Genomic DNA, 24,225 nt, shown 5'->3' on the forward strand with positions numbered 1-24,225 from the left:
GCATGTTTTTCTTGCAGAAACACTGCATCATGGAAATTATAGTTTTCAATCCAGACCCCCTTAAATGAGAGCAAAGAAAAATATACTGAAACAATTTGCTTGGACCACAATCCTAAATAGAGTTTGGCTTGTTTAAATCCATTTATTCAACAGGCTTCAAAGTAACTCAAGGCTGGATTGTAGGCAAAATATGTAATACCACCCATGTTCCTGTTGGGTGTAACAAAAATGTCAAGAATCTTAAGGCCAGATGAATTACATTTTGTTTGAATGCATACTAGAAATTGCCTTCTTGTCTCCACCCAAGTTTCCATGCAAGTATCACCTTGGCGGAGAGGGACTATACAGGTCCACATTCTTCACTACAATTTATCCTGCTCTACAGTGCTATACTGCATGTGATCATATTATACAGTGAGGTGACTGTCTTCCATTTTGCAGTTGGATGGTATCTAATGACAGATCCTCACCATTGAAGGTACATATAGTTCTAAAATATTTATTACCTATGTTATTTCCTGCTCCCAGTTGAACTGAAATAGATGATAGACTGGAGAAAAATCAACTCATTTGTGTTGTGGTGCTGGAGAAGCTTCCTGTACATTCCCTGGATAGCAAAGGTGACAAACCAGCAAGTATTGGACTGCACCAAAAGTAACAAACCAGCAAGTATTGGACTGCATAAAACCAGACATGCCATTGGAAGGAAAAATCACAAAACTGTGACTGATTTATTTCAGCCATATCATGTAGAAGAATTCACTCGAAAATGCAATTATGCTTGGACAGATTAGTGGCAAAAGGAAACCAGGCTGCCAAAGTACACCATGACTAGACACCATCAAATTCAACACCAGCCTGAGCATAGAACAACTCAAAGAAACAGTACACGATCAGAAAACATGGAGAGAGGCTAGCCCATACAATTACTGAGAGTTCGACATGACTGAATGGTTAACAGCAGCAGACAATACCCATAAACCAAGGTTGTTATTTTTTTATCTGTTAAAAAAATCTTCACCATTTTGCATATTAATTTACTACCCACCCCCTATATGTAAGATATGTAAGATTTTGTTTCCATTTCATTATGTTTGAGGAAGTGTGCTTGGCACACAAAAGCTCACACCTTGGTTGATTCCGCACTCACCTTTCTCCAGGGCAGGCTTCCGTTTCTGGGCAGAGCCAGCTGGCAATTTTGCACCAGTTGCTCCATGCCACCATTTCACTCATCTCGGGTTTGCCCCGCATGAAATGGCAGCATGGAGCAACTGGTGCAAAATCACCAGCTTGCTCCGCCCAGAAACAGAAGCCTGCCCCAGAGAAAGATGAGTGCGGAATCAGCACTTGGATAAAACTTTGTTGGTCTTAAGGGTGCCACCGGACTCTAACTTGACTCTTCCAATCAGTTATCCATGACGTTCAAACTGAAACAATAGTCCTAAATAATAATCCTAAAATAGGATGCTAGAGCTAGAGCTAAGAGGGAAAAATAAAAGTTCTTGTAAGCCATCCAAGCACTGCTAAGAACCTTTCCTGGAAAGGGAAGGGAAGGGGTGGGGTAAGTAAGTATACTTTCTTTTTTTTGCATTGAGACAATTGGATCTAAAGTTGCTTTGAACTTTGTGGCAAACATATTCATCAGAGTAACATACTATTTTTGACAGCCACAATCAGTAGTGAGATGATCCTCATATCTTCTGATCTCACTGCCACCCAACTTGAAAAGCATGCCAAACACCTTCTGACTGCCTGGAAGCTGTGGTGGAGTTTCCATTCCTTCTCCTTGTACCCATTTCCATCTCTGTATAGTATGTTAGGGAATTCTGTTTGAAATTCTATTTCTTTATCTCAAACAGGGCAATGAATCACTGGATCAAATAATCATTGAGAGGCATTTAACATGAAAGCAAAAACATATTTATTACTACAGGGAAAGGGTACTGGGAGATAAAACAACAAACTCTAAAGAACTACATGCTAACACATTGAGAACCACATGCTTAATGGAAGACCACTTCCTCCTTCTTGAACTCTCTGCCTGAACAAAGGAAGTCATCTGACTAACTGACCAAACAAACAAAACAGGTTTTCCTGCTTCTAGACCTTGATTGATAGCAGTCAGTATCTTCTTCCCAGGTCATGCAGACAATAGGGAATCAAGCACAATGTTAACCCTATAATGACTGGAACTTTAGAACATTGCAAAGGACATGCAGAACAGATACATATTTCCAACACAGTAGGTGAAATCAATTCTCGTCCGGGGTAAATAGCAGTTGGGTGTACTAATTAACAGCAGGGGCACAAGAACTCATAAAGCCATGTGAAAACATAATGTGTAGAAAACAATGGTTGATAACATGGACTTTGATGAACACCAGCCAGTAAGACTTTTAAAACAGCGTTTATAAGTCTGCCTCGTTTGCTAACTGTATTTAAAAACTTGCCTGCAGACAGAGACACAGCAAAAATGTCTCCGCAGCAGGGAGAACTAGTACTCCCACTGGGCTGCATGAGGATGGCATGTTCAGGACATTCTGCCAATGATGCTGTGCTGTAAGTGAAAAGCAACCTGCTGAACAGGCTCAAGCTGCCTGTGAAAAGCCAATGTGTGTGACAAAATATTCAGTTTCATGTTGATGACTTGACACTGAGCTGAAGTAATGCTCATTCTATCTCTCACAATGCTTAGATACAGCATAATCAATGACTGTTGGAGGAGGCTGCCCATTGCATCTCTGCATGGGTCACTGCTCTGGAATGATTTTCATCCAGTCAAGAAACACCTCCAGGGGGAAAGGTCTTCTACAGATAAGTGATTCACTTTTATACTCTCCAGGGCTTTTCTTTTTGTAGCAGAAACTCCTTTGCATATTAGGCCACACACCCCTGATGTAGCCAACCCTCCTGGAGCTTACAGTAGGCCCTGTACTAAGAACCCTGTAAGCTCTCGGAGGATTGGCTACATCAGTGGGGTGTGGCCTAATATGCAAAGGCATTCCTGCTACAAAAGAAGCCCTGATACTCTCAAATTTAGGAGAGAGGCTGTGGTTCAGTGGAAGAGCCTCTACTTTGTATTCAGAAGGTTCCAGGTTCAATCTCTGGTAGCTGCAGTTAAAGGGGATAAGGCAGTAGGTGCTATGAAAGACGTCTCTGCCTAAGACCCTGAAGAGCTACTGCCAGTCTGAGTAGACAATAGTGATTTTGATGCAGGGTTGCCAGGTCCAATTCAAGAAATATCTGGGGACTTTCAGAGTGGAGCCAGGAGTAAGGGAGTGACAAGCACAATTGAACTCTGAAGGGAATTCTGGCAATCACATTTAAAGGGACTGTACTCATTTTAAATGCCTTCCCTCCATTTGGAAATAATGAAGGGTGGAGCACCTTCTTTTGGGGCTCATAGAATTGGTCCAATCTTTTTGAAACTTGGGGGGTATTGGACTTCTGGGGTTGGAAAATGCCGAGCTGAACTACTTCTCAGAAGGGGAGCAGGCTGGAACTTCTGTTCGGGGTAGTGGAAGGCAATCTAATGCCTACTGCCTACTTTTCTCAGTCAGAGATCAGTCCAAGATATGCACAGGAAACTTTGAGGAGATTTACCTTGGCTAAAAGGGAGTCCCGGGGGGGGGGCTCCTTTGAGGCTTTGAGGGATCTCTGGAGACGAGTTGCATTTTCATCATCTGCGGAAGTTTCCAGAGTCATTTATTTGACATAAGCTCGACAGGATCCTAATCTTCTTTGATACTGCTAAACATCTAAAGCTATACAAGACCAGTGTTGATCTGGATAACTACAGAAAAGGTACAGATTGTTATCTTTCATTCCGGGACTAATTAAAGTTAAACAAAATAAAATCAGAAGGTGGGAAATTGAAATCTAGAAAGCTTGGAAGAAGGGGAGAAGGGGCGAAATTTGGATTTTGTAAATTTAAAGGACAGTGCTAAAAAGTGGAAAGGAATTTATTGTTTTGTCTACTTGCAGTTTTGGAGAAAAAGCCCCATCGTCATAGACTTGCAGTTCCCACAGCCAACACAGGAAATACATCAAGCATCGTGAGATCTCTCTACCAGCGAAAATGGGATTTGGTGGCAAGCAAAGCAGGAAGTATTGGATGGAAAAGGGAAATCATTGAAGCAGCCAGCCTACTCTAGGACTATAATATCATAGAAAAACATCGGCAGCCATTGCTAGGAGGCTAAAAATTAAATAATTTTTTTAAAGAGTTCAGGACATTAAAAATTGGTGGAGCCGACAGAGGTGATGATTATAAGGTAAATACTATTAGACATTACTGTTAATAACTATTTTAGAAGCCTCTAGAGGAAAAAGGAAAAAACATTTAAAGTGAGTCGCAGAAAGTCGCGACCGCCATTTTGGAAAAAATAAAAACTTTAAAAATTAATATCTGAGCCCAGGAGGCTCTGAGGACAGCGAAATTAGGCTTATTGAAAAGAGCAAGCCTCACTCTTTTAAATCTGATAGTTGAAATTTAATTTGGTGAGGTCAAAAGTTTCGGTGTTTTTACATGTCAAACCCGTGCAAGGACTGCTTCACTGGAGAAAATGCAGGACCAATTAGATGCAATGGAAGCCAGGATAATGAAAGGGATGAAGGAGATGATAACTGCTTCCAAAAAAGAAATTAGAAAAGATATTGAAGAGCTAAAAAAAGATATAGAGGATCTCAGAAATGAGACTGTGGTGACTTAAAAAAAAAGTGCAAGAGGTGGAAGGGAGAGTGAAAGTACATGATTCCACCTTGTTAAAAATACAAGAAAAAGTGGCAATTCATGACTGCAAATTGATGGAGACCCAGATACGTCTGAGAGAGTGCCTGAGGATGAAAAAACTGATTTGAAAGAATATATAATAAAAATAATTGCAGAATTTTTGGAGGAAGAGCCTGAAGGGACTAGAAACATGTATGACTATATGTATAGAGTGAACTCACTATATGCAAAAAAAATAATAATCTACCAAGAGATGTGGTTATAAAATATATGACAAAAGAAATGGTGGGAAAAATCATTAATAAAAACTTTGAAAAGACATTGATAACGGGAGGCAGCAGAGTTAGAATTATGGAGGAGTTGCCAAGACAAGTGATAAATGACAGAAGAGCATATAAGAAATTGACAGAAAAATTACGGGACAATGAAATGAGGTATAGATGGATAATACCTGAAGGTTTGAGCTTTGAGCTACAAGGAAAAAGGATTATAACTACAAGCACACAGGAACTGCGTGGATTTTATGAAGAGCATAAAGAATTTGCACCATGATGGATTACAAATTATTATCTTGGAATGTAAATGGACTAAATTCACCACAAAAAAGAAAGGCAATGTTTCATTGGATTAAAAAGCAAAATTGTAATATAGTTTGTTTACAAGAAGTACATATCAAACAAAAAGATTACAAATTTTTATGGAATAAGCAATTGGGACTAGAATTTAATTCATTGGCTGAACAGAAGAAAAGGGGAGTGATTTTTTATATTAAACAAGAATTGGACTCGAAACTAGTGTTTAAAGATAAAGATGGAAGATTTGTAGCAGTAAAAATACTATTAAATGCAAAAAACCCATTGTTACTGGGACTGTATGCACCAAATGGAGCAAAGGATGGAGTAAAAGACATTATACACCAATTTGATGAAGTGACATATGATCAAGTTTTGATAATGGGGGACTTTAATGGAACAATTAAGAACACACTGGATAGGTCTTGGGGGTGGGGGGAATAATAAGGAAGGAAAATTGCCAAAGTCTTTTTTTGAATTGGTCAAACAAAAAAACTTGGAGGATATATGGAGGAAATTTAATCCTGAAGTGCGGGACTATACTTTTTTTCAGCAAGACATAAAACTTTTTCCAGAATTGACATGTTCTGGGGCACTAAAGATTTAGGCCTTATAACAAAGAAAATATTTTACCTAAAATAGGGGCTGATCATAACCCAATAATGTGGATTACAAAATTGTCTAAAAAGTCGAGAAGATGGAGATTGAATGAAGATTTACTACAGAATAAAGAAATAATGACATCTCTAGAAAATGAAACTAAAGCTTTCTTTCAAATAAACAATAAAGAAGATATAGAATTTTAGATGGTGTGGAATGCTTATAAAGCAGTAATGAGAGGAATGTTGATTACATTGAATAATAAAGATAAGAGAGCAAAAGAAAAACAGATGCTGGACATTCAAAATGAATTAAAGAAAAAAGAAGGGGAACTGAGGAAAAGGCCAGGGAAAAAGAAAATTATGAGGGAGATTACAATATTACAAACACAAATGAAAGGTTGCAGCAGAAATCTTTTGAGGGAGCAAATAAACCTGGAAAATATTTGGCCTGGCAATTGAAGAAAAAGAGAGAAAGTAAAATTATTAATAAAATTGTGGTGGAGGGAAGAGAGGTGGTAGATCAAGAAGGAATAAAAAGAGAATTCTTTAAGTATTATGCCAAATTATGTAAGGGTGTTAAAATAAAGAAAGAAAAGATGGAAGAGTATTTACAAAAGATTAAAATAGCACCCTTAACAGAAAATATGGGAAAAGTCTTGAATGATCCAATTGAAAAAATATAAATTGAAGGAGCAATTAATGCAATGAAAAATGGAAAAGCACCTGGGCCAGATGGATATACAGCTAATTTTTAAAAAAATCTTCAAAGAGGAGTTAATTCCGAAACTTCAGAAATTGATGAACATGATAAGAATAAAAGGGAAAATACCAAATACATGGAAGGAAGCTGTTATTTCGTTGATTCCAAAGGGAGATAGAGATGTCACGAATGTAAAAAATTATAGACCAATCTCACTATTAAATGACTATAAAATATATACAAGAATCTTGGCAGAATGGCTTAAAAAATATTTGATAAATTTTATAAAGGAAGATCAAGCGGGGTTTCTCCCCAAAAAGCAAATAAGAGACAATATTAGAACTGTTGTAAATATTGTAGAATATTATGAAAGACATCCAGAAAAGGAAGTAGCATTATTCTTTGCGGATGCAGAGAAAGCATTTGATAAATTAAATTGGGACTTTATGTTTGCAGTAATGGAAAAAATGGAGTTGGGGGAAAACTTTATAAGGATGATAAAAGCAATATATACTGAACAACGTGCAAGGTTATGTATAAATGCAGATCTTACAGAAGACATGACAATTAGCAAAGGTACAAGACAAGGCTGTTCGCTTTCCCCACTGTTGTTTGTAATGACTCTTGAAATCTTACTGATGCAAATCCAAGAAGATAAAGAAATAGAAGGATTAAAAGTAAAAGGATTTACTTACAAATATAGAGCATTTGCAGATGATATAATGTTTATAAATGAAAATCCCGTACAAGTCACACCTTTGTTGTTAGCTAAAATACAAGAATATGGGGAATTGGCGGGACTGTGTATTATTAAAGAAAAATCAAAACTTCTATGTAAAAATATGCAAGTAAGCAAACAAAAGGAGCTGCAGAAGATAACAGGATGTGAAGTTACCTCTAAGGTAAAATATTTGGGTGTGGAGATAACAATGAAGAATATTGACTTGTTTAAAAACAATTATGAGAAGCTATGGCATAAAATGGATGAAGATATGATAAAATGCAATAAACTTAATTTGCCATTGCTTGGCAGAATAGCTGCAATTAAGATGAATATTTTGCCAAGAATAATGTATTTGTTTCAAACTATTCCGATTGTGAAAGACAGTAAACAATTTAATAAATGGCAAAGGAAAATTTCAGAGTTTGTGTGGACGGGGAAGAAACCAAGGATCAAAATGAAAATCTTAATAGACGCAAAAGAGAGAGGAGGATTCCAATTACCAGATTTAAAATTATAACATGAAGCAGTTTGTCTAGTGTGGATAAAAGAATGGGTGACGCTGTTAGAAGAAGAAGAAGATATTGGATTTATATCCCACCCTCCACTCCGAAGAGTCTCAGAGCGGCTCACAATCTCCTTTACTTTCCTCCCCCACAACAGACACCCTGTGAGGTGGGTGGGGCTGGAGAGGGCTCTCACAGCAGCTGCCCTTTCAAGGACAACCTCTGCCAGAGCTATGGCTGACCCAAGGCCATGCCAGCAGGTCCAAGTGGAGGAGTGGAGAATCAAACCCGGTTCTCCCAGATAAGAGTCCGTGCACTTAACCACTACACCAAACTGGCTCTCCACTAAACAAAAAACTTTTAGCGTTGGAAGGTCATGGAAATAAATTTGGCTGGCACGCTTTTATTTACTATGGGGAAAAAAAGATGGATGTTTTTTTTCTCTCACCATTATATAAGAAATAATTTGCTAAATACTTGGATGAAATATAAGAAGTATGGGGATGAGAGAAAACCGTTATGGATAGTGCCAGCAGAAGTAATAAAAATAACAGCTGAGACGGGTGAAGAAAAGTGGTTGTCATACAATCAACTATTAAAAATACAAAGTGGCAAAATAGAATTGAAAACTGTTGAAGAGTTGAATAATAAATATGATTGGTTCCAAATGCAACAAATAAAGAGCTTGGTGGGAAATGATATTAAAACTGAAGGAATAAGAAGAGAGCAAACAGAAATGGAAAAAGTTCTGCTTGGAGACAACAAAAAATTAATTTCAAAATTATATAAATTACTTTTAAAATGGTCTACGGAAGATGAAGTAGTGAAATCTCAAATGGTTAAGTGGGCAATTAATGTAAATAAAGAAATACAGATGGAAACTTGGGAATATTTGTGGAAGAATTCTATAAAGCTTTCGGCGTGTCATAATATTAAAGAGAACTGTTTTAAAATGATGTTCAGATAGTATATGACTCCTAAAAAGTTGGCAAAGATGAACAATAAGATGCCAGATAGATGTTGGAAATGTAAAAAACATGGTTCTTTCTACCATATGTGGTAGACTTGTGAAAGAGCAAAAAAGTATTGGCAGATGATTCAACAAGAAATTTCTAGGATCTTGGGATACGAATTTAAGAAAGCTGCAGAGACTTTTCTGTTGGAATTACAAATGGAAAAATTTCCAAAAAGGATAGAAACATAATCTGGTACTTGCTTTCAGCTGCTAGGACACTGTATGCGCAGTTGCGGAAGCAAGAAAAAATACCAGAAAAATGGGATTGGATTGTAAAAGTTATGACACGGAGTGAAATGGACAAATTAACAAGAATTTTAAGAGACTATGACTTAGAAGTTTTTAAGATGGAGTGGAAAAAGTTTAGAAGATATGTAGAAAAAGAGTGGAAAATAAAAGGACATTGGACAATTTTTGATAATGATTAAGTCTTAGAAGGAAGAAGAATATTAATCTTTGTTTTTATTAGTTAAGGGTACCTTTAAATGTTAGTATTTTAAGTAAATAACACTGGCGGGGGTCAAGTAACAGGGGAGGGGTGGTTAGAAAGTAATATATGGGATAGATAAAAAGAAGTTATTAACGATGCAAGAAATAGATATTGTTACCATATGTTACTAAATAAAATTGTTTTAAACAAGAAACTTGGGGGGTATTTTGGGCAGAGTCACTGGATACTATGCTGAAAATGTAGTGCCTGTACCTAAAAAAAAGCACCCCTGACCCCAGATACCCATGGATCAATTCTCCATTATAGAAGAAGAATTGCAGATTTATACCCCGCCCTTCTCTCTGAATCAGAGACTCAGAGTGGTTTACAATCTCCCATATCTTCTCCCCCCACAGCAGACACCCTGTGAGGTGGGTGGGGCTGAGAGGGCTCTCACAGTAGCTGCCCTTTCAAGGATAACCTCTGCTGGAGCTATGGCTAACCCAAGGCCATTCCAGCAGGTGCAAGTGGAAGAGTGAGGAATCAAACCCAGTTCTCCCAGATAAGAGTCCACACACTTAACCACTACACCAGGAGAGCAATGCGCACGCGCTAAGACTCGGACGCCTCGTCCCCACTCTCCCTAAGAAAACAAAGATACAAGCTGTAAAACAACGTAATTAAAAGCGGGAGTCATCGAAACTGGCTGCGAGACGTCTAACATACGGAGGAGCAGAGTGAAAAGATAAGTGGCTTAAAGATAAGCAAGCTTAAATAAGCAATAATATCAAAGAAAAGGAGGGGAGGTTGAGGAAGCTGAGATAACATGGCGGTCACTGTGAAAAGCCTCTCAGAGCAATTAGCACAGTTCCAGACTTTAATGCTTGAATCTCAAGCTAAAGTACATGCAACGTTGGCTGACTTAACAACACAGATGCAGAGCTTAGGCACAGAACTTAAGGCAGTCGCTGGCGTTGCGACAGAAGCAAAGGCTCTTTCACTGCAAAATAAAGGGGAAATTGACCTTTTGAAAAAACAATCCACAGAACTTTCAGACCGAAGCAGGAGGAAGAATGTTATCTTCTTTGGCATTTCAGAAGAAGTTAAGTCTTGCGATTTAGAGCAAACACTGGTGGATTTGTTATTAGACCAGGGCATGGAGATACAACTAGAAGAAGTAGAACGTGCTCACAGACTTCAAACAAGAAGGCAGGGCGGGGCGCCCCGCCCAGTTATAATGAAACTAGCAAGAGAGAAACTGCAGCAAAGAGTCCTCAAAACACTTAAAAAAGCTAAAGACTTAACTTTTAAAGGCAGAAAAGTTTATGTGAAAGAAGACTTTTGTAAAGAAACATTACACCAAAGGTCTCAAATGAAACCCTATGCACAGAAACTTAATCAAAGCGGCATTAAATTTAGCTGGGCATATCCAGCGTCTTTAGTTATCTACCAGGAGGGAAGAAGACTTTGTGCACGGCACCCTGAAGAGGCACGGGAGCTATTAAAGACATTGGGAGCAGATGAGAGGAGCAGTGAACCAATGCCTATGGAGGAACCTCACCAACCCCAGTCACAGGAGCAGGACCCAGAAGAAGGAGCATCCACTCGATCGGAGAAAAGGATAAGACTGTCTCGAGACTGAGACATATTAAGGGAAGTATCCAAATAAAAACAAAATGGTTAAATAAGTAGTAACATAACCCGGGAGGGGGGGGAGTGCGCTTGCTCAAGGTGTAGAGAAGGGATGAGTGATCATCCTCAGTCTATGGCTCTACACAAAGGGGGGGGAGAGATGGGGAAGGGGAGGGAAGAGGTATTTGGGAATGGGAAGGGGTACAAAAGTAAACTAGGTATTCAGCCAGGGGTACAAAAGAATGGTAGTTTTCGATCTAAATATGGATAAAACATTAAGGATGCTGACACTGAATGTCAATGGCTTGGGATCAGACTTAAAGAGATACAAGCTCTCTAGATTCCTTAAACAACAAAATATAGACATAGTTTGGCTCCAGGAAACTCATAAATCTAAAAGAGATAAAAGACCCTTGATTAGTGACCCAAATTGGGAAATTTTGGCAGAGGCACGGGGATCAAATAAAGCAAGGGGGGTAGCAATCCTAACCCATAAAAGGTATGATATAAAAACAATAGAGGTGATAAGAGATGCTGAAGGGAGATTTGTCATGGTTAAGTGTTTGATTGAAAATAGGTTAACATCATTGATAAATATATATGCTCCAAATACAGGACAGAAAACCTTTTTATTAAAAGTTCTAAAAAAAGCTAGTAAATTTATTGAAGGGGAGGTGATATTAGCGGGGGACTTTAATAAGGATGTTAATAAGGATAAAATAATAAATTGGAGACAATGGAACTTTATTGAAGTATATAAAGCTCTTAAATTGGTACCTGAACCCACATACTTCTCAGGGAGATATAAAACGACTTCATGTTTAGATTATGTATTAATTAATAGAACATGCAATTGGGAAATTAAAAAAGTTATTACCCACCCAATATGGATATCGGATCATGCCCCGATAAGTGTAGAATTTAAAACAACACATAAGCAAACCAAAAGAATATGGAGATACAATAATATGGTTATGGTTAAGGATAAGGATAAAAAACATATTATGGAACAAACGAAGCTATTCTTTCAAGAGAATAGAGGTACAGTGGGAACAAATATCTTATGGGATGCAGCTAAGGCGGTGATCAGAGGACAATGTATTATGAAAGAAAAGGAGATAAAGAAAAAATGGTATGCAGACAGAGAAGGCAGGCTTCAAGAATTAGGTAAACTGCAAAAAGACTAAGCTCAGAAGTTTTGCCCCATTAGACACAAGTTAATTAGGGATTTACAGAAAAAACTAGATGATCTAGACTCTATGGCATTATGGAGGAAACAGGTCATGGTAAAAAATGAATACCAGAGAAATACTCTTAACTCAGCTAAGAGACTAGCAAATTTTCTAAAAAATAAGAAACAAAGGCAAAGTGTGACAAGTATCAGAGTGGATAAAAAGCTAACACAGAATTCAGAGGAAATAAAAGCAGCATTTGAGACTTTTTATAAAGATTTATATGGAGAAAAAGGAGTGAAAGATTTTGAAGAAGAGATAGGAGTAAGGTTGACAGATACAGAGCAGAGAGGATTAGAGGACAATATAACAAGACAAGAGATTGAAAGAGTGATAGATAGTTTAAAGGTAGGAAAATCTCCTGGACTGGATGGATTTTCAGCAGAATTTTATAAGGAAATGAGAGAAATATTAGTACCAGAATTGCAAGAAGTATTTAATAATATACTTAAAGGGGGCATAGCTCCAGACACATGGAGAAAGGCAGAAATCACAGTGATTTTAAAACCCCAAAAGGATCCTCAAGAAGTAGGATCATACAGACCAATTAGCCTATTGAATCAGGATTATAAAATTTTTGCCAAAGTAATGGCCAATAGGCTTAAAAATATTATACAAAAAGTTATAAAAGAAGATCAATATGGTTTTGTAGAAGGTAGGAACATTGCACATCCAATCCGAAACATAATAAATGTTTTGAGCCATAACAAGTCCGGGAAATTGGCGTTATTGAAGTTAGATGTCTATAAAGCCTTTGATACATTGTCACATAATTTTTTGTGGACAGTTATGGATAAATATGGGATAAGTCAATCAACAATAAGGGTATTTAAGGAGATATATAGAGAAGGTACAGCTGTAGTTAGACTTAATGGAGAACACACGGCACAATTCGCAATCCAGAGGGGAGTTAGGCAGGGATGCCCGATCTCCCCCTTTTTCTTCATAATGGCAATGGAACAGTTAGCCCAACGTCTCAGAAATTCGGGGAGAATTGAAGGATGTCATTTAGGCAAGGAAGAAATTAAGTTGAACTTGTTTGCAGACGATCTGATTATAGTCATAGTTAATCCAAAAGAAGCAGTAAAGGAGATACAGATTATATTAGAGGACTTTGAATCAAACTCAGGACTAAAAATTAATATGGCAAAATCAGAAATAATGTACATTAATGTAAAAAAAGAGGAAAGGAAAGAGATTCATGAACGAACGGGGATAGGACTAGGGGTCAAGAAAATCAGATATTTAGGAATAGACTTAGTCAAAAATGTTAAAAAGTTGGTAGAAAAGAATTATAACAGAATATGGAGTACGATAGTAAAAGATATGAAGAGATGGGGCAAGAAGATGTTAAACATAACAACCAAGATTAATATAGCGAAAATGTTTTGGACTTCGAAACTACTGTACTTATTCCAAACGATACCTTTAGAAATTAAAAAACAAAAACTTGATAGTTGGAACGCAAAAATAAAAGAATGGATATTCGGTAGCAAAAAAAGTAGAGTTTCAAGGCATTTCATATATGCGCATAATACAAACATGGGTTGGGGGGCCCCAGATCTGAGGAGTTATTATGAGTCATTTCAATTAAAAGCATTAATGGAAATAGGAGAGGAAAGGGAGAGGAAGTGGGTAAGAGTAGAGAATGAGGCAAATAATGGAATAGGGAATTTAGGGGTTTTCACTGGACGCAAGATCAAAGTTAACATATTAGAAACAGGACCGAGGAAAACAGCACTAATGATTTGGAGAAAATGGCAATTAAAATGGTTAAAGGGAACATCTAAACAAACCCCATTAGAGGCCTTGGATGAAAACAATGACGATAAAGGATGGTGGAGATTACTCAGTAAAAAAGGGTATAACAAGCTACAAGATATGTTAGTTGGGCAGACACTCAAACCATTGCAAACGCTATACGATGAAATAGGTAGGAAATATTGGCTGAAAATAACAGGATTATATAACAGAATTAGGAAGACAATAGAAGACAGATTGGTGACTGAAGGAGAACCAATGGAGGAGTTGTTAAAAGGGATGATAAAAACAAAGAAAGGGACAGTAGGAAGGATATATAGGAAAATGACGACGGATAAGGAGGAGATAAAAAATTTAGTTAAAAAAAAATGGAGCTCTGAAACTAACTTAGCAGATAATGTATTTGACAGTCTCAAGAAAGGTATACATCAGCTCAAAACGCATAAATTTAGAGAACTGGAGCTAAAGTTCCTCACAAAATGGTACAGAACACCAGCAGCATTAGCCAATATGTTCCAGGGTTTGAATTCTAACTGTTGGCACTGTGGAAAGAAAAAAGGATGGTATTCCCACATGTGGTGGGAATGCTCAGAAGTTAAACCCTTTTGGGAAAAGGTAATAGAGCATATCCATAATTTTTTTGCTATAAGACCAACGATAGATCTAGATTTAATGTTCGGGAGCATACTAAATAAATACGGAATCAATAAAGAAGGGCTGGATCTATTCAAAGCAATGGTGCTAGCTGGCAAGGCTGTAATAGCCTTTGGCTGGAAGGATAAAACCAAATGGACGGAGCAAAACTGGCATAATTATTTATTTGAATATGTTCAGTCGGACATTATAGCCATGCTTAATCGTGATGAACAATGGGGGTCAAAAACAAAAAGGATAAAGGAGAAATGGTATCCATATTTAAAGTGGTCACTAGAAGGTCAACGGCGGGACATTCGGTGGAAGCTTCTTAATTTGTGCCCCTGGCTAGAAAGTTGAGCACGCAAGGGAGGGAGGGAGGGATTAGGGAAGAAAAATAGATTGATGAATGTGATAGGAAATCAAATCCTATGTACTAAAACATTCTCATCCCTATCGTCAGGGCAGGAAAAGCTCGGAAGTGACAAGAATATGAAGGTGAAAGAGAAAATGGACTTAATAAGGCTTAGAAGGAGAAGACTAAAGAACGACGGTACTACTTGGAAGCAAGAAGACCTCAATATGGACTGATATAAGAACATTTAAATTAAAAGGACCGAGCAAGAATACCTTGTAAAGGGAGATAGAGATTCAGATGTATACTCTGTATGAGAAAAAGGATAAGCTCAATGTAAATGACTAAAACAATAAATATATTCATATATAAAAAAAACTTAACCACTACACCAAACTCAGATCAATCTTCATAGGGTATAAAGGGGTGCCCAGCAGATATTCCCCTCCTCAACCCCACTTTCTGATAACCCTAAAGTGAGGGCAGGGGCTCCAAACCAGGGGATCCCCTGCCCCCAACTGGGGATTGGCAATCCTACTTGGATGGACCAAGGGTCTGACTCAATACAAGCAGGGCTTTTTTGTAGCAGGAACTCCTTTGCATATTAGGCCACACCCCTGTTATGTAGCCAATCCTCCAAGAAGATTGGCTATATCAGGGGTGTGTGGCCTAATATACAAAGGAGTTCCTACTACAAATAGAAAAAACCCTGAATACAAAGCAGTTTTATATGTTCGCTAAGACATTTCCATGTGCCGGAGCCAAATTTTAATCTGGAGTGTACATGTCACGGCTATCAGGTGTTTGAGAGGTGCAGATAAATAAATGGAACACCAACTCATCCTCTTTTAGTTAAAAAGAAAATAGAACCCTGTTTTGCCCTTTCTCTACCCGCCCCCTCAAGGATCTATGCTAGATGTCCATTATCAGAGTGGATAGAGCCATCCAAGTGGAAAGAGCAGATGCGCTCCCACCTCTTCCGACACTTGGCGTGTTACTGAGGGGGTGTGGGGGGGAGAGAATAAAGTAATCCACACTTCAGATTGCACACAAAGTAATGTAAGGAATGGCTCCGCTCCTCGGACTTCCTACCTCCTGTCAATTCAAATCAGCACCCAACACCCAGCAAATGGCAAGTGGAGAGTTCGATACATTTTAGGCTAATCCCCTGTCTTCCAGCCAAACTGCTGGCCATCTAGTCTGTGAGTTTCAACCCCTCCCCCCCTCCATACACACACACACACTCCAAAAAGCTTTATTTGTAAAAAGCCTCTCCGAAGGGATGCAGACAATCCTCTTCAGGCAACACCACCCCCACCCCCCACCACTGTACTGTCCCCTCCACAAGAATTAGCATGCCATACTGAGGATTTTAACTCTTTCGTCTGACGTGAAGGAGCAGCTAAAGCTCTATGAATTCCGCCCCATATGCCCGAAGAAAAGAAGAGGGAATGCTGCCCAGTGAGCCTCCCGAGGGCTGGGAACCAGGGCCTCCTCCTGTTCTGAAAGGCAAGGCAGCCGTTTCCCCTTTGCTTCCCCTCTTCCCCCTCCCGAGTCCCCAGCACACCCATTTTGAGTTCTTAATGAGCACAAGCTCTTGCTTGGAAAGGACAATAGAACTTTGGATGAAGACTCAGGGGCAGTTAGGAAAAGTAGGACACACTGCTTCTCTCTCTCTCCCCCTCCCCCCTCTTGTTTTTGTTGGGCCTATTTCCTGTAGACAGTTTTGGAGTTTGGTGATTCTGTCTTCCTTTGACAGCGCAGCTGGTATTTCCATAGGCATTTGAAGAAAGTTAGAACTAAAGTGATGAGGAGAGAGGTGCCTAGTTCAGTCTCTGGTATCTCCAGTTGAAGGAATTATAGATGCTGGGAGAGCCTGGAGCTGCCCATCTAACCAGACAAGCTCAATAGACCAGCAATCTCACTCAATATAAGGCAGCTCCTGTGAGCTTCTGCCCAAAATGAGGCCTGGACCTAGGAATTGGAGCAATGCAGAGGAAGGCCCTGGCAAAACACTTCTGTTAGTCTCTCAGCTTGACAGCACTGTATACACACACCCATATATGGAGAGAGAGAGGGAAGGTGGCACAATATAGCCCCAATCTTATAAGATCTGAGAAACTAAGCAGCTTGGAACTTGGATGGGAAACCTAAGGCAAACTCTGCAAAGAAAGGTAATAGCAAACCACGTCTGCTTTTCATTGGCCTTAACAGCCCTGTGCTGGCCCTGACCTGGATAGCCCACGCAAGCCCAATCTCATCAGATCTTGAAAACTGAGCAGAGTTGACTCTGGCAAGTACTTAGATGAGAAACCTCCTTGGAATATCTGAAGTTGGGAGACAAGGGCAGGCTTTATGCAGCCACCTCACTGAATATCCCCCAGGTCCCCAGTGGGGGTCAGTCACCAGAGGTCATCAAAGGTACAGACACATTCACGCATGTGCACATAACACATGCACCCATAAATACAAAAATACTGACCCCCCCTGCAAAAAAAAAGCCCTGTGCTGGGATCACCATAAATCAGCTGTATCTTGATGGCACTTACATCTGTAAATATAATACAAAGGCAGTTAGTTCCCTGCCCTGAGGAACTGAGAGTCTAAAATGGACAGCAGGAGTGGCTATGAACAGAAGGGAACGTGGAGCCACCTTAAGCCAAGAGGAAAGGCAGGGTGCAAATATTTTAATTTTAATTAAACATAAATGCAAATAAATTTGACTTCCAAGTAATTGGGGTTAGGATTTCAGCCTCTGTGGCACAAGTGTACCTTTCCCTATTGCGAGTGCCTGTCTGTGCACACAGAGAAAAATGCATGAGGATTCAGGACAGCCTAAGACATTTTGCCATTCCCAAAGAGCTGCACTTGCAGAAGACTTTCCTGGGAGTAAGCCCCATTGAGTAGACTTTAGTAGGCCTACTTAGGATCGCTCTAAAAATCGGCTGAAAGTCTTCAGCCTCCTCCAAATGCCCTCTGAAACAGAACTATCTTGTATACCTTGCTAAACATAGCTGTTGAAGGCACCCTCTGTACTAGGGTTGCCAGGTCCAACTTAAGAAATATCTGGGGATTTGGAGGGTGGAGCGAGGAGACTTTGGGGTTGGAGCCAGGAGCAAGGTTGTGACAAGCATGACTGAACTCCAAAGGGAGTCCTGGCCATCACATTTAAAGGGACTGCACACCTTTTAAATGCTTTCTCTCCATTTGGAAATAATGGATGATCGGGGCACCTTATTTTGGGGCTCATAGAATTGAACCCCTAGTCCAATCTTTTTGAAACTTGGTGGGTTTTTTGAGGAGAAGCACCAGATGCTCTGCTGAAAATTTGATTCCTCTAGCTCAAAAATCAGCCCCTAGTGTCCCAGTTACCCACGGAACCATTTCCATTATATCCTATGGGAACTGATCTCCATAGAATATAATAGAGTGTCCAGCAGACATTTCTCCCCCACCCCACCTTGCTTTCTGATAATCCTGAAGTTGGGGGAGGGCCTCCAAACCAGGAGATCCCCTGCCCCCAACTGAGGATTGGCAACCCTACCTAGAAACAAATAGTGCAATTGACACAATTCAGTTGTGATCTGTTCCATGTGACTGACCCCTGGAAGGCCTCTGGGCACTGCACGACTGACCTTTCCAAGACATCTTCAAAGCCAACCCCATGAAGAGCACATTACAACAATCCCGTCTGGAGGTTACAATATCATGGATCAGCGTGACTGTCTGCAGAATCTAAAGAAGGGTCCAACTTCGAGCAAGGGACAACTGAAAGAAGGCACTCTTAGGAGCGATCTGTTTGTCTACGATCAAGGCTGGATCCTAGACTGCCTTCAAGTTTTTTATTTGTTTGACCAAAGAAAAACCTGTCTAGGTCTGGTAAATCAACAACAGCCAGTACCGATACTTTTGGCAGACAATTGATCTACAGGAATATCAGAGGATTCTGACCACAGGTGGTCAAATCACCTGCAGAAGATTCCTTTGACTCAGTGCAATCCTTTGCAGAGCTGTGCTCTTGGAAGCCCAATGACTTCAAATTAGTTTAGAATTAATTTATTTGATTTAATGAATTGCCCAATCCCGGCCAAAGCTGGGTTCTGGGTGACGTACAACAGCAGAAATACATTGATTTAAAAACATTAAAACATTCCAAATAAAATATCACATCTTATGGGCACCCCAGTGGATTTTTCTCAATTCTGTTTTTCCATCACGATGGGGAGGGGTTAGCCCAAAGGGATGGCACAATAAGGTGCCAGCTTGGCAACCATCACTGTCCTTACTTGAAAGCCTGGTGGAACATCTCCGCCTTACAGGCCCTGGGCCACATGTTTGACACCCCTGACTTAAAGATTTCAAGGCATGAGATGTTCAGGGGTAATTTGCCATTGCCTGCCTCTGCATCATGACCCTGGAATTCCTTGGTGGTCTCCCATCCAATTACTGTCCCTGCTTAGCTTCCAAGAGCTTCCAAGATCTGGCTAGTTGGGCTATTCAAGTCAAGGCCAATGGTACTCACTTCCAAGTAATTCTGCATTGAACTATAGCCTTATTTTTATTTATGAACCTTAGCACTTATTTTTTACCATAAACTTATAAAGAAAACTCACTATAATAATAATGACTATAATTATTACTTTGTACGGCCCCCAGCGATCCCTTTACATGGTAGATAATTAAGCTCGGCTTCCATTGTAAAGATCTTCCCATAAGATTCTAGAGGAGTAGCCGCACCAGTCTTTGGCAGCAAAAATAAAAAAAAGGGTTTTCTGGCACCTTAAAGGATATATTTCTATGCAGTAGTATACCTGTGTCGGACTAGGTCCCACTTCTTTGGAGGCATTAATCTTCCCTAAGCAGTCATAGATGTAAGGCTATTGGGGCGGGGAAAGAAGGTTGAAAACAGCAGGGTCAAGAAGCCCATGAAATGCAAGATGAACAAGGTGAGATGTAATGATGAAAAATTCAAGTGTAATCAGGAAAGCACAGGGATGAAGAAGAAGAAGAAGAAGAAGATGATGATGATATTGGATCTATATCCTGCCCTTCACTCTGAATCTCAGAATGGTTCACAATCTCTTTTACCTTCCTCCCCCACAACAAACACCCTGTGAGATAGGTGGGGCTGGGAGAGCTCTCACAGAAGCTGCCCTTTCAAGGACAGCTCTGAGAGAGCTATGGCTGACCAAAGGCCATTCCAGCAGCTGCAAGTGGAGGAGTGGGGAATAAAACCCAGTTCTCCCAGATGAGAATCCGTGTACTTAGCCACTACACCAAACTGGCACCAAACAGTAGTTAGCAGTAATGCAGTTTCTCTGGTTCTTCTAAACTACTATCAAGGACTTAATAAGGACCTAGAATTCCTCAGCCATTATATGTAGAGGGAAATATTGTTAACCTTCTTGATAAATTCTTATTTTAGTGGTTTTCAAGCAGAAGTCTTCTTCTGAAGTCCATCTGTTGTAGGCTTGTGATTTCTAGCAATAGCATTTCCTGGGAGACTAATGGTTTCCTGCTGTTTTCTGACTATTGCCATTGTTAAAATTTGCAATATTGTCTATAAATTCAGGAGTGGTTTTCTGTGTACCCAGTGTCCATTTGTTAATACACAGTCCTCACAATCTAACTTTGTTATTATAGAAGGACACCACATTTCCCTAATATATAGCACAATATTTTGTTCATATGGAAAAATGGGTAGTCCGGTCAGAGAGCATATTACTGTGCAAACCACACAGAGCAGAGATATGTGGACATTGGTAATGGGAAACCTCCAAGGGGTTAAGTGTGCAATCCTGGGAACAGTTTCCTCGAGTGAGACCTATTGAATTCAATGAGACTTATTTCTGAGAAGACATAAGAACATAAGAGAAGCCATGTTGGATCAGGTCAATGGCCCATCCAGTCCAACACTATGTGTCACACAGTGGCCAAAAAAACCAGGCGTCATCAGGAGGTCCATCAGTGGGACCAGGACACTAGAAGCCTTCCCACTGTGCCCCCCCAAGCACCAGGACCCATTTAGGGGTTGGATCCAGCTAGCTTTTTTACTCAATTTCACCCAGGTCTCCTCATTGCTACAGACCCTATTTCACATGGCTTTAATAGATACAAGTCTAATATTCTATGATCCCCTGCTGCATAGCCTTTTTGGGTGGTCAGATGGAGACAGGTTGGTTGAGAGATAGGCTGGTTAGGTCCAATCCTAGGATTGCTTCCTCAGTCAACTCCAGGAAGTAGGATGTGAACAACCAACAATGAACAACCAACAACAACCTTAACCAAAGTCATAGAGCTACTCACCCACATGTCTCTAATTTGGTGGACTGTGCTGATGATCTACTGTGTTGTGTCTGAAAGCCTCAGGGACATGGTCAATAGAATAAATCTAGTTTTTGACATTTATATCCCACCTTTCTTCTGTGGAGCTCAGGGCAACACAGGCAGTCTTCCATCCAGGTACTGACAAAACCCAAGCCTACTCAGTCAGCTTTGACAAGGTTACTTCTATCATGGTCCTTCAGACAACACCCTGGGGCTGCACTGACTTCTTATCTGGAATACTCACCCACACAACAGAGTACTCATAGGCAGTGTTCCCTCTAAGCTGAGTTAGTGTGAGCTAGCTCACAGGTTTTTAGCCTCTGCCGCACATTTTTGTTTGTTTGTTTTAGCTCAGGCAAAATGGCCTCAGAGCATGCTAATTTATGGAGTAGCTCACAACTTAAATGTCAGTAGCCCACAAAGTAGAATTTTTGCTCACAAGACTCCACAGTTTAGAGGGAGTATTGCTCATAGGGTTTCACTGTGGGAACAATCTCTTCTGATAGCAGAGCGTTCAGGTCAAATTTACACCTGATGATACCTTAATGGCAAAAGTCAGCCTGTGGTGTCCCCCAGAAGCATGGATACTTATGACTACAAGGGAAAGAATTCTGTTTATTTACTTATTTGATTGTTCACCACTTTCTTCCCAGTAGGAACCCAAACTGGCTTACCACAACATTCTCCCCTCCTGTTTTATCTGCATAAACACAACCTTATGAAGTAGATGAGGCTGAGAAACTGACCCAAGTGTATCCAGAAGGCTTCCAAGATAGGATGAACCCGGGTCTCCCAGATTCTAGTCCAACACTCTAGTCCAACCAGTTCTTATTCAAAAATGAATGCAGCAGATGTTGTTATTTAATTTAGCCTTGAATCCCAACCTTTCCGCTGCCCCTTATTATATTGGTCAGTGAATGCGATGGAGGGCAGACAATGGCCAATATTTAAAATGGGTCTGCCAGAGGAAATCCATAATATCCACTGTTTCTTCCTATACTGTTCTTGGCTATTTCAGAAGGTTCTCTTTCCAACTTACCAGATGGTTCCTGGAGTCAGAAAACAAGATCAGCTTGTCCATCTTGAAATGGGGAGGTATCAGCAATAAATCTGGGGAGATGTTATCACCAATTATAGCTATTGTGGAGGATCTCCACTTTTCTTGATTACATTCAAGTTTTATGTAATGTCTCACCCAGTACTGTCTGCAGTTAACAGCCTTTTCATCTTGCTGTTTACAGCTTTCTCTTCCTTCATAATTTCATGTTTATCTGTGCCAAGTGAGATCGACCTTATGTATCTCATGAAATGAAGTTTAGTTCCTTCCTTCCTTCCTGCCATCCTGCCTGCCTTTCCTCCCAATGAGGACTCCAAGAGGCTTATATTGTTATCCAATGAGCTTCCATGGCATGCATGAGTCGGGGTTTAAACCTAGATCTTTCAGATCCTAGTTGCACATTCTAATCACTACGGTGCCAACCAAGGACTTATCTCATGCATCCCATGAAGTCATCTCTGATTCATGAAATCCTAGGCTTGAATGAAAATATGTTGGTCTTTAAGGTGCCACAAGATTCTTGTTTATGTTTGCTTTAACAGACTCATATGGCTACTCTTCTGGAGCAGGATCAGTGCATCTGGAAAAGGAAAAAGAGTCATCCCCTCTCCTTGCTGTTGTGTCTCCCTTCCAGTGAGGGAGCAAGTGGGTGCATGTGACACCCAGACACAGGGGAGGTAGAGGCAGAAAATAAGGCAGGAGGGACAACAACAGGAGGGAGAGCAGCTGCTGTTGACTGATGCGCAGCACATACAACAAGGTTCCACCACTTCAGAGTGTGGGCAATTTGATAAAAAATTAAATCACTGTACACAGAAAGCTAGCATGACAGGTAGAAAGATAGGCTGATGTGCGACTTTTCTATGTGGATGGATTAATTTATATCTAGGAATGGTGAATCATTATGAGTCTCCTCCTGCAATCTGAAGTGATGCCATCCAGGCTCACATTCAGGTCTGCCGGGAGAGAAATACCTTGAAACCTCTAACATAGGAGTGTCAAACTTATGGCCCATGGGCCACAACTGGCCCACCCATGGCTCTTCCCCCCCCACCCCTTGTGCTCACCCTTTGAAGGTCTGAGGCTGCTGAAGTTCCCAGCTCCGTCTGCCTTGTCTTTCCCTGCTTTGGCAGGAAGCTCTTCTGGGCTTGCAAAGCTGCATAGAAAATATGGAATGGATTTTCCATTAAGGTCTCAGTGCCATCTCAGCCCAGAGACCTTAATGGAAAATTTATTCTGTGTTTTCCTTGCAATTTTTTTTCTGTGCTGCAATGTAGTTCAATGCAATGGATCTCAAATAGTTTCACTTTCCAGTGTTTGTATGGCCAGTTGAAGCTTTTGATTGTTGGAGTTATCTCCTTGCAAATAAAGGGTTGACGCTTTGAGCCAGCTTGTCTCTGCTGAATGGACCTGAGAACTGGTGCCTAGTGAATGCTTTCACCTGGAAACCCAAAGTCAAAGGAGGATATGGACAGCCATTGCCAATCTGAGTAGACCTGGGGTGGAGGAGAAGCTTACAATACCCAGCCGTTTCATGTTTTCCAAGGCTCAGAGCATTTTATATTTTTAGTTTATATGTTTCATTTCTGCTGTGATCCTTGTGCTTTTTCTTGATGTTTTATTTTTAAAATTGCATTGCCAAATCCTACTATTCCCCAATGTTTCTGTTTTAAACAAAATCTGGCAAGAGTTTTAAGCATGTTTGTATTTTAAGTTTTAAAAATACTATCTTTAATTGTTTTTGCCTATATCCTTTATAAAGTTTATATCTCTGCTACCTGGCATTACATTTTATGACACAAGTGGCCTGGCCCCACAAAGTCCCATTCATGTCAGTTCCAGCCCTTGTAACAAATGAGTTCAGCATCCCTGCTCTAATGCATCCATACGACAGCAACTCCCGACTTACAATTCATTGCTGAAGGCAAGAAGACACCATTCCCCACACCC

The sequence above is a fragment of the Heteronotia binoei genome, chromosome 11 (assembly GCF_032191835.1).
Source record: "Heteronotia binoei isolate CCM8104 ecotype False Entrance Well chromosome 11, APGP_CSIRO_Hbin_v1, whole genome shotgun sequence".
NCBI classification, from domain to species: Eukaryota; Metazoa; Chordata; class Lepidosauria; order Squamata; family Gekkonidae; genus Heteronotia; species Heteronotia binoei.